This window comes from Solanum lycopersicum, chromosome 3, assembly GCF_036512215.1.
Source record: "Solanum lycopersicum chromosome 3, SLM_r2.1".
Classification (NCBI taxonomy): domain Eukaryota; kingdom Viridiplantae; phylum Streptophyta; class Magnoliopsida; order Solanales; family Solanaceae; genus Solanum; species Solanum lycopersicum.
Window position 1 is genome coordinate 6,610,912 of NC_090802.1, and position 11,843 is coordinate 6,622,754.

An 11,843-nucleotide genomic window follows, 5' to 3' on the forward strand; every position below is an offset into this window, starting at 1 on the left:
AGAAGTAATGGAAGTACACAGGACAAGAACTATAACAAAACAATACGGTAGTTGAAGACACTGTTAAATGAAGTACAAGACAACAAATAATAACAAAAATTGAAGAACCAGAAACTATATGATGTACTAGAAAGTCCCACAAAGTGAGGTCTGGGAAAGGTAAAATGTACGTAGATCTTAATCCTACCTCAGAGGTAAAAAGGTTGTTTACTACAGACCCTCATCTTGAGGGAAAATATAGTCTAAAGCAGTCCAGAAGTAATAAAAGTACAAGAAAACAGGACAATAACTATAACAAAAAAAATACAATAGTCGAAGTACAAGACAACAAATAATAACAAAAATCGAAGAATCAGAAACTACATGAGAAATACTACGACTAATCCACATCATGCATATCTCTTTGCATCTTCTTCCACATCATGCATTTCTCTTATCTCGTTTAGAGTATTAGTCTAGTCACTCAACTAATCCACTCGTGGAGTCTGGATCGTGGTCTACCAGTGATCACACTTCCTCTCGAGAAACTGGCTACTAGAGTTGCTGGTTCCCTTTGTTTGGCCACAGGACTTGGTGATGAAATGATTGTCAGCAGGTATAAGTTCAAATATTATTTCATCAAATCAACAAAATATCATGTATAATCTCACAAAGTGAGGTCTGGGGAGGGTAGTACGCTACCTTGGAACGTAGAGAAGTAGTGCATGTTGTATCCTTCAAAGTAGTGCATTTCTGGAGACTCGAAACATGAAATTTTCATTTCTTTCTCGTTGTGTTTTCAGGTGAGGAATCTAGAGCGTTCTTACTTTAAGAGAACAAGAATCCATTGGGCGGAGCCAGAATTTTCACTAAGGCATTTTTGAATATTCCGAACAACACAAATGTCCCAAATGTGGCTCCGCGACTCCTCAAGTAAATCAACACATTGTGTTTTTGATCCCTTGATTTTTTTTTGTCCAAATATTGTTCTATTCTTAAGTTCATAGGGTTGCAAGAAAAATATTACTATTAAGCAAAATTATGTCCTCTCATATGCCTTGAATATGTGTGATAAGCAAACTTTTGTATATTATCATTTATTAGGGGTTGTTTGGTTGGTGAGACGAGGGATAACAATCACGAAATAATCCGTAGGATTATTTTATTCCGCGTTTGATTGTAATTGTTAATTAGTCTATGGAATCATTTAATACTCTAATATAATGGGGTTAAGATGGTTAATCCTATGAAGTATCAAATCATCTTGATAACCAAAGGACTCCATAGTGAAAGGAATTTTCATACCCTTTTTTTTAAAGTTGTTGTAACAAGTAAATTGTCTTGTTTTCGAAATTACAAGTTCGTACTTTAAGAAAACATACTTATCAATATTTTTAAATGACTCTTACCATATATAAATTCCTACCTTGAAATTCGTGAATGTTCGTTTAGGGTGTACGAGGTTGGTAAATCTAGTTCAATCAGTAAATCGATCTAAAGAGTAAGGTTTTCAAACTAAATAAGTTTCAACAATAAGTTCTTTTATAATTCAGCATAGCATTTTCAGGAACTGCAGTTTACAGTACAGTACATACATAGATGATCAACAAATTAACAACTGATGTATGCATACAGCCATGGAAAGGGTCTTCCTGGGATTTTGTTGTCCATATGTATCGATGACTCAAGCCTTCCGAACGACCTCAAACATAAATCACATGAATCTTATGCAAAACAGAAATCAGTCTAACCTGAGATCCATTTCTTCCCTACGAACACCATCAGCGTTTAATAGAGCATTTCCAGCTTGTCACCCTGCAAATATGAAAGCAACTTGTTCAGAAAAATAGGAAGACGACAAAAACTTCATAACCTTCTCAAACAAAACTTCTCCCTGCCACACTTGTACAATTTGATCATCCATTGAGAGTTCCAGATCGATAGGAAAGTTAAGACTCAGAAACTTTGGCTCACAATTAAAAGAGCAATCGTAAGATGTCACTTCCGACTCATGATTATTAATAATAGACTCCCTATTAGTGAAGCAATTGCAAAATACGATCACACTTAAATAACCTGCACATAAATCACTTACAGTGTATATATCCCTTTCTGTTGCTGAAGCAAATAAGTCAATGGCTTCTGATTCAGAAAGTGGAGTTACAGCATCCTGTGCAGGTCATGGGAACTTCGTTAGCAGGAAATCACATTTTCCTTTTCTCACAATTCTTAGGTGAAGTTGACAGCACTAGCTACTTCATATACTTCGAAAGAAATTTGGCAAAAGTGAAGTATGAGCTAGACCTTGGCAGGCAACAAGAGAGGGCTTGGAGACTTTAATTGGTTGTCAAGGGAAGGCATGATCAAGGTTGCACCTGAACCTTGAGAACTATACCCAACTCGCTCGTAGGATCCAACAGCATCATATGTAAAAACACAACCCTTTCCTATGAGAATTTAAGAATAAAATAACAATAAGTTTCTTTTCAGCCATGGACAAAGTTGCACCCTTTTCCTATAGTGTTGCTCGGACCTTCAAAAATGTCGATGGCTGCTTATAGGATCCTCAAAAAGTAATGCATTTTTTGGAAGATCCAACAAGGGCGAAGCAACATTTTTGGGAAGTGGGAACAACATTAAGATGTATACAAATAAAACCCTGAGACAGCATCGTCCCATAATTTGTTACCTTCACTGTCAAGGCCACCTAGAACATTAAAGCATAGTAGGGAAAGAAACGTTTGTAGTGTTTGAAAGTAGCTGTCCCATAGCTGGGCAGCTCATCTACTTATTGTGCTGGTGCTGATAGGTCTATTTTCAAAGAATAAAAAGCAGAATATCACTACCAACATCATATTTTTGAAGTGTAAAGGTTGAAAGAGCAGACAATTTCGGAAAGTAACGTAATAATATTAAATGTCCATTTCCGTATTAAATCCACAAAAAGAGAAAACACATGATATTTCTTTTACAAATAAAAAAATAGAGAAAGCACAAAAATACTCCTTTACAATAAAATGGCAGGCATCTAATAGGCATAATCATTAAAAGATAGACTGCAAATGTGACTCATACATAACTCCGTTTGTTGTTTAGAAAGACGAGAAAAATCTCTATCAAAAAAAGGAAAATCAAGAAAGGGTCATCAGGATGAATGAAAACATTAGATACTGTGTGTCCTATCCTTAAGCAACGTAAACTTCACTTAAAAACAACATAAAACATAAGCCGAAAATCCAATCTTTCCTGTTGCTTCCCCCCTGTCAGTGTCCCTCTCCCTACCCCTCATTGCTTCACATAAACATGTTATTGCACCTTTATCCTCCCTCTGTTCCACTCACATGTTCCGAAACTTAAGTTCATTGCCAATTTAATAACATGAGTACTTGTGCAAACTTCAAATTATTGGGCTGCTATTTCAGTTTTTGCAGAACTTAAAGCAACATCGACAATCAAAAGAATAATGCATCGCATCAATGCACCTAAGATTACAAAGTATCAGCAGAAGCATTAGTTAACAGAATTTTCAGCATCTTACCAGATGCCTTGCTGCCAAAACTTTTTGCAAAGCTCTCACATCAGCTTGAAATCCCGAGGAGGCCAGCACGCACTTGTCAGCTCTGCACATTCAGATAAAATCATTCATAAAAGTAGGATGCTGCATTAAATAAGAAATTACGCTAAACCAAAATGGAAGCCACCAAAAAGCATGATGTAATGAGATGAAATAATTTTTTTTGGCTTTCAGAGATGTGTGCTTGTCCACTTTAACTGTTAATGTAACAGTACAGAGTATGGATATACAATTGCTAATCATATTGAATGCAACCAATTGAGATGATGACTCAGTCTTCTGGCAGTGGATGTGTTACCCTTGCTTTTCAATAGTTCATAGATTATGAAAGACATACGCTTTCTATGTTCACATCTAAAGTCACAATAGTGGGAGCAGTGGTATTTGAATCCACAGTATCCCCCTTTTCTGAGCATGGACACAAGTCAGGACTGTTGAGTTTTAGCAAGTGTGAATGGGAAAAGAAAAGAAAAAATATCAAAAGTGAGGGAACTACTTTGGAGAGAAAATGAAAAGTCATTTGCAAAATGCAAATAAAAAGTCATTTCTTATAAATTTGCAGGTAACGGTAACATTCCAAAAAGTTGTTACTCTTTCCGAAAAGTCGTTACTTTCCAAAAAGTAGTTATTTTCCTAACAGACACAATTTTTTGAAAAGTTGTTATTTTTTCCAAAAGACACAACTTTCTGGATAAAATGGGTCTGAACAGATTTCACTGAACAGACATGTTCCTTGCTGAAAATGGCTATAAAAGGAAGTCAATTTTTGATTTTTTTAATCACTGAAATTTTTTTCTTTCTCTGCATTTATTTTTCTCTCAAATAAAATCAAAGTGTCGATCGACTGAGTCTGTGTGACTTGTTGTTGTTCTTCAGTTCGTTGAAGTTAAAGAAGTTTGAGGTACCGCTATTTCTTTAACAGGTTTAATCCGTTTTATCTTGGGAGAAATTAATCCATAACCTTGGGTACAGTGAGGGGATTAAATTTCTTAAGGACACACAACAGTTTCTGTGGACTCGGATTAATTCTTCTATTTTAAATTTTTTCTGCTTCATCTTGTTTCTGCTTCTGTTCATTAACTTCATAAATACAAGTTATTGTAAGAATAACAATCTTAAGAAATTTATCAGTTTCTGTATTTGAGGTTTCTGGAGATTAAAACCTTTATGGTTTTCTACTCTGCTTGAATTTTTAAAATTCATTCGATTAACGATTAAAAGAACATAAAAACTTTATCGTTAAATCAGAAACAGTTTGTGTAAAGATTTGTTCTTTACTATTAGTATTTTAAATACTTAATTTATATGTCATTTGTGACAGAAAAAAATGACAAATTAAAGTCAAACAAATGCTGGAACAGTAAGTGCTGCAACAACAACGGTTGCACATAATCGTTCAAATGCTGCCTTAGCACCGGCTGAGAAACCTGCAATGTTTTCTGGAGTCGACTTTAAGAGATTGTAGCAAAAGATGTTCTTCTATCTCACTACGTTGAGTCTGCAGAAGTTCATCAATGAGAATGTTCCTGTTATGTCAGATGAAACTCCGACTGATGAACGATTCTTGGTAACAGAAGCATGGACACACTCAGATTTTTTGTGTAAAAATTATATTTTGAGTGGTCTGCAAGATGATCTGTACAATGTGTACAACAATGCAAAAACCTCAAAAGAACTCTGGGATGCTTTAGAAAAGAAGTACAAAACAGAAGATGCCGGAATGAAGAAATTCATTGTGGCAAAATTTCTGGACTTTAAGATGATAGACAATAAAACTGTCGTCACCCACGTTCAAGAATTGCAGGTCATAATCCATGATCTCCTTGCTGAAGGATTAATTGTGAATGATGTTTTTCAAGTGGCTGCAATTACTGAAAAGTTACCTCCATTGTGGAAGGACATTAAAAACTACTCGAAACACAAACGCAAGGAGATGACTGTTGAAGATCTCATAGTAAGGTTGAGAATCGAAGAGGATAATAAGGCTGCAGAAAAGAGGTACGTGGTAATTCAACAATATCTGGAGTAAATTTTGTTGAAGAAGATTCCACAAAATTAAAGAAAAGAAAGAAAGCATCTGGTCCAAAAAGCAATCCTTCTAAGAAGAAATTCAATGGAAACTGCTTTAATTGTGGTAAACATGGTCATAGGGCTAATGAATGTCGGGGTCCTAAGAAGGACAAGAAAAAGAAGGATCAAGCAAACTTGACTGAATCCAAAGGAGAAATGGATGATCTTTGTGCAATACTTTCAGAATGAAACTTGGTTGGAAATCCAAGAGAATGGTGGATAGATTCTGGTGCCTCATGCCATGTTTGTGCCAACAAAGAATTATTTTCATCATATACTCCAGCACTTACAGATGAAAAATTGTTTATGGCAAACTCCGTTGTTGCAAAGGTGGAAGGAACTGGCAAAGTCCTATTAAAGATGACATCAGGCAAGGTGGTGACTTTGAATAGGGTCTCATATGTTCCAGAATTGAGAAAGAATTTAGTTTCAATTCGAGTTCTGACCAAGAATGGATTTAAATGTGTATTTGTTTCTGATAAAGTAGTAGTAAGCAAAAATGATATGTATGTAGGAAAAGGCTACCTTAGTGATGGCCTTTTCAAACTCAATGTAATTGCAGTTGATATGAATAAAGATTTTGCTTCTTCTTACTTGCTTGAGTCTAAATGTTTATGGCATGAACGTTTGGGACACGTTAATAACAAAACCTTGCGAAAACTAATTAACTTAAATATTTTGCCAAAATTTGAGTGCAATAAATCAAAATGTCAAATTTGTGTTGAATCTAAGTATGCTAAGCATTCTTATAAATCTGTTGAAAGGAATTCAAATCCTTTAGAATTGATTCACACTGATATTTGTGACATGAAGTCAACACCATCACGTGGTGGGAAAAAGTATTTCATAACTTTTATTGACGATTGCACTAGATATTGTTATGTCTATTTGCTAAATAGTAAGGATGAAGCAATAGATGCATTTAGGCAATATAAAACTGAAGTTGAAAATCAGTTAGATAAAAAGATCAAAATGATCAGAAGTGATAGAGGTGGAGAATATGAATCTCCATTTGCAGAAATATGTTTAGAAAATGAAATAATCCATCAAACAACCGCTCCCTACACTCCTCAGTCTAATGAAATTGCAGAAAGAAAAAATCGAACTTTAAAAGAAATGATGAATGCATTACTTATAAGTTCAGGTTTACCACAGAACTTCTGGGGGGAAGCTATCCTTACAGCAAATCAGATACTTAATAGAGTGCCTCACTCAAAGACAAATGTAATTCCATATGAGAAATGGAAAGGTAGAAAACCCAATTTGAAATATTTCAAAGTGTGGGGGTGTCTAGCCAAAGTCCAAGTTCCTATACCTAAGAAGGTAAAAATAGGACCTAAGACTGTGGATTGTGTATTCATTGGATATGCCACAAACAGTAAGGCATGTCATTTTTTGGTTCATAAGTCAGAACATCCAGATATTCATGATAATACGGTAATGGAATCAGATAGTGCTGAATTTTTTGAACATATCTATCCGTATAAAACTAGACTTGAGTCATCTAGTGGGGGATCTAAACAACCTAGAGAAGAACCAAAAGAGAATGAACAAAATGAAGAAAGTCCAAGACGCAGTAAACGTCAAAAGACATCTACTTCATTTGGATCAGATTTTGTAACATTTCTTCTTGAAAGTGAGCCTCAAACATTCAAGGAAGCAATGTTGTCTAGCGACTCAACCTCTTGGAAGGAGGCTGTTAATAGTGAAATTGAATCAATCTTAAGCAATCATACTTGGGAGTTGGTTGATCTTCCTCCAGGGAACAAACCGTTGGGTTCAAAATAGATCTTTAAAAGGAAGATGAAAGACGATGGAACTATTGACAAATATAAAGCAAGACTTGTTGTCAAAGGTTTTAGACAAAAAGAAGGTCTTGATTATTTTGACACATATTCGCCAGTGACTAGGATTACATCAATTCGGATGTTAATTGCACTAGCTGCAGTATACGGTCTTGAAATTCATCAAATGGATGTGAAAACAGCCTTCTTAAATGGAGAGCTTGAAAAGGAAATTTACATAGAACAACCTGAGGGTTTTGTAGTTCCTGGTAAAGAAAAGAAAGTGTGCAAACTTATTAAGTCACTTTATGGGCTAAAACAAGCACCAAAACAATGGCATGCAAAGTTTGATCAAACCATGTTGGCAAATGGATTTAAGATCAATGAATGTGATAAATGTGTTTACATTAAAGATACTCCAAATCAGGAAGTTATTTTATGCCTATATGTAGATGATATGCTTATAATGAGCAAAGACATTGCTAATATAAAAGCTACAAAGCGTATGCTTGCTAGTAAGTTTGATATGAAAGATTTAGGAGTTGCTGATGTGATATTAGGAATTAAAATTCTTAAAACTGCTAACGGTCTAGCATTGTCTCAAACTCATTATATTCAAAAGATACTTGAAAAATTCAAATTTTTGAATTTTAAAAGGGCAAAGACTCCAATTGATGTAAATCTTCATCTTGCAAAGAATAAAGGCGAAAGTCAGTCTCAATTGGACTATGCTAGCGTATTGGGAAGCTTAATGTATGTCATGAATTGTACACGACCAGACATAGCTTGCGTTATCAGTAAACTGAGTCGATACACAAGTAATCCTAATCATAATCATTGGTTAGCAATGAAGAGAGTTTTGGGATACTTAGATGACACTCAAAACTATGCTTTACATTACAACAGATATCCAGCCGTTCTTGAAGGATATAGTGATGCAAATTGGATTACTGGGTCAATTGAAAAAAAATCCACAAGTGGATACGTTTTTACTATTGGCGGAGGAGCAATATCTTGGAAATCATCCAAACAAACATGTATAGCTCGCTCTACAATGGAGTCTGAATTCATTGCTTTAGACAAGGCAGGTGAAGAAGGTGAATGGCTCCGGAATTTCTTAGAAGATATTCCATTTTGGCCCAAACCAATGGCCCCTATATGCATACATTGTGATAGTCAAGCTGCAATAGGAAGGGCTGGAAGCATTATGTACAACGGCAAGTCTCGTCACATAAGACGAAGACATAACTCTGTGAGACAACTACTCTCTAGTGGAATTATCACAATTGACTATGTGAAGTCAAAAGATAATGTGTCGGATCCACTTACAAAAGGCCTAAATAGAGAGGGAGTTGAGAAATCATCGACGGGAATGGGACTATGGCCGAGAACAAGTCATCGTGGCGGTAACTCTACCTAAAAGACTGGAGATCCCAAGATCTAGGTTCAAGGATATAAAACAAAGTCATTGATGACGGTTCAAAATCAACATTGTCAAAGGAAAAATAAAATAAAATATTATTATTATTTTATGGTTCATTCTCATGATGAGACAATGTTTAGTAACTAGGATAAAGACATAAGGATTTTTTAATGGTTTCTAAGTTTGATACAAGGAATATCAAATGGTGTATCTATGGGATAACACATTTAGAAATCACCTATGTAAGTGTGAAGTGTAAGCCGCTTCAAGGAGAATCCGGTAAGGCCAGTTCTTTAAGCACTTAATATCCAAGATGTGTTCATGGCTGAAACGAACAAAACAATGAGAACTAAAAACAGTTCAAGGGTTGATTGTGTGACATATGTTGTCTAGGTATACATCAAAGCTCGACGGTTCAAAGATATCAAATCTACCGATTGACCGAGTATATCCGATATATGTTCACTACGGAAAGTTTAAAGGGAAACCTACTTATCCAGATGCAATTAACCTTTACCTACAAGACACACAAGTTTTTTCATGCATATGTTTTAACAGTAGCCTTCCCCATTCATGTGGGGGATTGTTGGGTTTTAGCAAGTGTGAATGGGAAAAGAAAAGAGAAAATATCAAAAGTGAGGGAACTACTTTGGAGAGAAAATGAAAAGTCATTTGCAAAATGCAAATGAAAAGTCATTTCTTATAAATTTGCAGGTAACGGTAACATTCCAAAAAGTTGTTACTCTTTCCGAAAAGTCGTTACTTTCCAAAAAGTAGTTATTTTCCTAACAGACACAATTTTTTGAAAAGTTGTTATTTTTTCCAAAAGACACAACTTTCTGGATAAAATGGGTCTGAACAGATTTCACTGAACAGACATGTTCCTTGCTGAAAATGGCTATAAAAGGAAGTCAATTTTTGATTTTTTTAATCACTGAAATTTTTTTCTTTCTCTGCATTTATTTTTCTCTCAAATAAAATCAAAGTGTCGATCGACTGAGTCTGTGTGACTTGTTGTTGTTCTTCAGTTCGTTGAAGTTAAAGAAGTTTGAGGTACCGCTATTTCTTTAACAGGTTTAATCCGTTTTATCTTGGGAGAAATTAATCCATAACCTTGGGTACAGTGAGGGGATTAAATTTCTTAAGGACACACAGCAGTTTCTGTGGACTCGGATTAATTCTTCTATTTTAAATTTTTTCTGCTTCATCTTGTTTCTGCTTCTGTTCATTAACTTCATAAATACAAGTTATTGTAAGAATAACAAGGACTTCTAACATGGACAGGAAAAAAGTTTAAAGAATACGCCCCATGAAAGAGCTAAATACTTTACGCAAGAAATGGAAGTAAACTCCTAAAATATACGCAATCATAAGCAGAGTTAATTTTCAAAGATCAGTTCTTTCAGGTACAAGGGAAATGACTTCCTCTTAAGCTTTATATTAAATTCTACGTAAGATTATCTTAATAAGTATGATTATCCTACTCCAGAACACTACAATTAACACAAGTTAACTTAATATATGGGATATAGAAAAAGGAGAAAAGAGAACAATCCAAAGAGCGAAAGAACCACAAGGTAAACAGAGAAGGGGACAGACAATTAAATGATCATGGAGTGATACTAACAAGGACAGGGAACAAACCTGAGAAACGCACTCGATAAAATAGCTACATACTTTACACTGGAAATGAGACTAGACTACTCAAATCTAGGGATTTTCAAAATCAGTTTTGTCATATAGAAATGTTTCGACATCCTCTTAAACTTTATATAAATTTCTATGTAAAATTAGCTTAATATGTATCATGTCTCCAGTTCAAATCTCAATGGACACGGGTGATTATTTTCTATCTGTCCAAGCCTTGATGGACAGTTAGTTACCAACAACATAGAAAAATTACATTGTATATTCAAGGACAAAATCACGTTTTGTGTATATATACTTAAAATAAAATTCTATGTAAGTTTATCTTAATAATGATATCGCATATTGTGATTTCTTCCTACTTGTCCAGGTCTTGATGGGCAGTTACCCCCAGAGGCTGATATGATCATTTTCTATGTATATATATTACATGTTGAATCCTATTAGCTTCTTAGTGTGTTCACATCATATTTTGATTTCACTTAAGAAAGAAAATCTCACTCCTTCACTGATTGGTCACCTGGTACCTATCTTAGTGGGAGGTAGCAGAGGTATCACATATCACATATAATTAGTCGAGCTGTGCACAAGTAGGTCCAGACACCATATTCACTTATTTTTTTCAAAAAGGATTAATTCTTCTACTCTAGAACACTACACTTGGATAAAATCTATGTAATTAAAGAACTACAAGATGAATTAGAGAATAAAAAAGGGGCATACAATTTAATGATCTTAGAGTAATCACGAGTTAGAATGTTGTAACCAGTGGACATCCTAGTATCAGCAGCAATTACACAGTAATCAGCATCTGCAATCGCAACACATGTCCTGCAAACAGTTTTCATATCAGATATTACCATCGAGATCACATTCAACATAGTGAAAAAAATGAAGCCAAAAAAGAATAACAACAATATGCATTAAGAATTAACCTCCATTGTTGTCGTATAGAGACCAGTTAGCTTGCTGCTTTGTCATCCTGATCTGCTATGAGAGAGATAGCTAGGGTTTTGCAGAAGAAAATTGAAATGGAAAAAAAGAGGGGAAAATTGATGAGGATGACCTCTTCAGCAAGACAACTGAATTCGGGTACAGTGAATGGGCCGGGTCAGGTGAGGCCCAATGTTTTGTGTCTTGTCTAAAAAGACCAGAATGACCTTTATAGGCGGAGCGATCTTGATTTATTAGTTCTATTTAATATTTTAAGCTAGCGTTTGGCCATAGATTTCCAAACATTCTTCGCAAATATTATTTGGATGAAAATTTGGGTGAAGTATTATTATTTGTTTGGCCATAGTATTGGAAAATATATTTCATTTTTTTAGAAAAATATGATTTATACCCATAAATTTTTAAAAATATC

At 34.9% G+C, this 11,843-nt stretch overlaps 1 pseudogene; it reads right to left on the reverse strand.

The window, feature by feature from the left end:
• Nucleotides 1–1,584: 1,584 nt before the first annotated feature.
• LOC101249892 (proteasome subunit beta type-1-like) lies at nucleotides 1,585–11,576 on the reverse strand (annotated as a pseudogene).
• Between the last annotated feature and the right edge of the window lie 267 nt (nucleotides 11,577–11,843).